A 3357-nucleotide genomic window follows, 5' to 3' on the forward strand; every position below is an offset into this window, starting at 1 on the left:
ACTGTGAGTGATTAGAGGCCTGTTGCCTTAGCATAGCTCATTTTCTCTCTCCCAGCTGAGCTCCTGACAGGAGGGACTCCTGCTGCAAGCTGCCTGCTGGGAGCACACACTGACAGCCATGCCCATTTCTGCTGGAGGCTATGGCTTCTCCTACACGTTTCCATTCCATTTCTAGATTTGGTTTCTCTGTCTCTCTCATACATATGCAAACAGTAACTGGCCGAGAAGAAGAGGAAACCCAGGTTGCCATGAGGGCTGGCCAGGGAGTCAGCAGGAAAAAGGCAGGTCAGATCCAGACTTCCATCCAGACTGTGAGAACTACCCCAACCTCAGAGACCCACTTCTACACTACAGAGGAGCCAGAGGCCGAGAGTTTGGCCAGGGTCACCCAACTAGAAAGCAGGTCTGGATTATTTCCAGGCGGCCTCCTTGGTCTTCCTACTTCCTGCTACAGGTCTGGTGCAGGGCTGTGCCCCTAGGTGCCTGGGACTACTACACTATGCCCTCTGGAGTCAGGATCTCGGGAGCCTGCAGCCTAATGGGGGAAGAGCAGATGAGAGCAATGTTCTCAAACTCCTGTTCTTATAGTCACCTGGAGGGCCAGTTAAAACACCGATTGCCAGCGTGACTCCCAGACCTCCTGATTCCGTAGGTCTGGGATGGGGGCTGAGAGTTTGCATTTCTAACAAGTTTCCAGGTGGGGCTGATTCAAACCACAGGACTAGACCACAAACAACCAAAAAGCAACAGAGAAAGGATGGAAACCGAGTAAAGGAAGGTGTAAGGGTGACATTATTCATTAGGGCAAGAAATGGCCTCCAGGGCTGGTCCTGGGGAGGTTTTCCTCTTCCTCACCAACCCTGACCCGAGGCTTACTAGAAATTTTTATCGTTTCCTTTTCCTTTTTTTTTTAAAATTATATATTTTTATTGATTTCAGAGAGGAGTATTATTTTATATTAGTTTCAGGTATACACAGTAGTGGTTAGACAATCATATACTGTACCCAGTGTTCCCCAGATATTTCCAGTACCCACCTGGCACCATACATAGTTATTGAAATATTTATTGACTATATTCCCTATGCTTACTTTACATCCCTGTAACTATTTTGTACTTCTATATTTTATTTTTATCTTTTAAAAAATATGTTCTTACTGATTTCAAAGAGAGGAAAGGAGAAGGAGAGAGAGAGAGAGAAACATCAATGATAAAAGAGAATTACCTTTTGCATACCTCCTGCATGTCCTTTCAATCGCACTGTACATGCACGCCCATACGTGGTATTTTGTGGAAGAGCCACACTCAAGGGGCCAAAGAGCCGCATGTGGCTCGCAAGCCGCAGTTTGCCGACCACGGAGCCAAACCAGGTAGGCCATGCTTTTCTTTAAATCCCCACAGGTGAGGCCAAAACCCCTGCTTAGATTAGATTTTTTAGATTCTAAAAAAGCTCAGAGCTGGCTCCACTTGCAACACCTCTCATCTCCATTTCCCTGTCCGGGGGGGCTGCCACCTGCTGCACAGCCCGCTTTGTCCCTTTAAGCCCGAGGGCTCTCGTCCCAAAGGCCATGAGGATAGAATATTGGAGGGTGGCTGTGGCCAGCTCACCCTGGTTCCCCTGTGCACTCACACAAGCCCTGGAAGACCCAGGCTGCTGAGACTCAGAGCAAGGAAAGTTGGTGGGCACAGTCAATAGGGTGGGGGAGGGATTAAAGGCTCCACAGCTCACATGGACTCAGCTCATCTTTTAAGTTGAGTCATCAGTGAACTTGGACTTGCTTTCCTGTTCATCAGGTCTGGATGTGTGTCACTGAGGTCTAACCTGGTGTTTGAGTGTCATGTTATAAAGGGGAGCCAGATACACACAGAAAAAAACAATTTAGCCCTCAAGTGGGTGTGCACACCCAGCAGGGACCCTCCTCTCCAAATCTGTTCACTGTTTCACTAGCTCCATTTGGGGCACAGATGTTAGTCCAAAGCTGTTTCAGCGACAGCAGTAACCTCAGGAGGAGGCCAGTGCAAAGGCAGAGAGCAGGATTCCCCCCAACCTCCACATCCGCACCTGGCGCAGAGGCTCCGAGGGCCCAGGGCGGGGCAGCTGGGACTGTTGCTTTGCACAAGCCCCTCCAGCTCCCTAGCCACCCATGGAGGGCCAGCCCCCGAGTTTCTGCAAGCTTCTCAGACCGTGGCTGGCTCTGCAGGAAAGAGACTGACATGGCATTGAGACGAATGCAAAGCATGCTACCCAGAATATAGAGACTTTTTACCTCGTTCTGCTGTTGCGCACTTTCGAAAAGAGAATTAGAAACTGTGAGTGGATTTTCTGTATCGAAAGCCTGAAACTATTTCCAGTTCCAGGGGTGGGGAGCTGCCACGGAGCCCTGGTGTTAGCCCCTTTCAGAAGAGCCAGTGTGTGGGTGGTGGGGCTTTCTCCCCCGGGGAGGAGGTGGGTGAGGCCTTGGACATGCTTCCTGAAGCCACGGGGAGGAGGAGGCTGCTGATTCACCAACAGCTGCTCCCGGAATTGCATGGTCGGGCTCGGCAATGGACGGTATTTTTCCAAGGTGCTGCTGAGCTGTTACAACATTCCTGCTCTATCCCCATCAGACCTTCCTGTAAGTCACACCAGAAAGTTACCAAACCATGCCTTCCTGAGCAGTCAAGCACATGAGACTCTAGACACAATGTTTCCAATATGTTTTAGTATCCCCCTGGGGACCTGGGGTCCAGTCACTCCATGACCTCTGAACTTCCTCAGCCGTTGTCTGGCTGGCCTTGGAGTCCTGTGGAAGCAAGTATGTGGCTCCAAGTCATCCGGGAAGCACAGGTTTGGCCTGATTCCCCCAGCAGGGCGGTCAGCTGAGAGAGGAGCGGAGCCTTGAGCTTGCTTTGACCTGCATTTCACAAAGACCCTTTCTCTAGTGCTGCCCAGCTCTCTCGCTGGTCTGCACAGAAAGCTGCCGTGTCCGGTCCAGAATCACTCTTGGCTTTTTCTCAGAAAGAAGGCACCGGCTTGGAAGTCCCCCTGCTTGACCTTGGTGTCTGCTTCTCCTTCTCTCCCTCACGCATAAAGGGGACAGGAAGGAGAGCCAAGTCTCTCTGCTGCTTTTGAGGTGCAGTGGCTTTCATTTGGGGTGGAAGCTGTGTCAGGGGCAGCTGGGGATGTGCAGAGACGGGGCCAGAAGACATTCTGGGCTTCTCACGTTCTGCCTCTGAGACGGACTGTGGTGGGAAACATACAAAAAGAAAACGCCTTGGTTCCACTTATCCGTTCCCCAGCAACTGGGAAGGGAGTGAGAGAGCAGGTGTCTGGGGAATAAAACAGATGGAACTGAGAACTAGGGCCTTCCTCGTAGGG

This window comes from Myotis brandtii, unplaced genomic scaffold, assembly GCF_000412655.1.
Source record: "Myotis brandtii unplaced genomic scaffold, ASM41265v1 scaffold423, whole genome shotgun sequence".
NCBI lineage: Eukaryota > Metazoa > Chordata > Mammalia > Chiroptera > Vespertilionidae > Myotis > Myotis brandtii.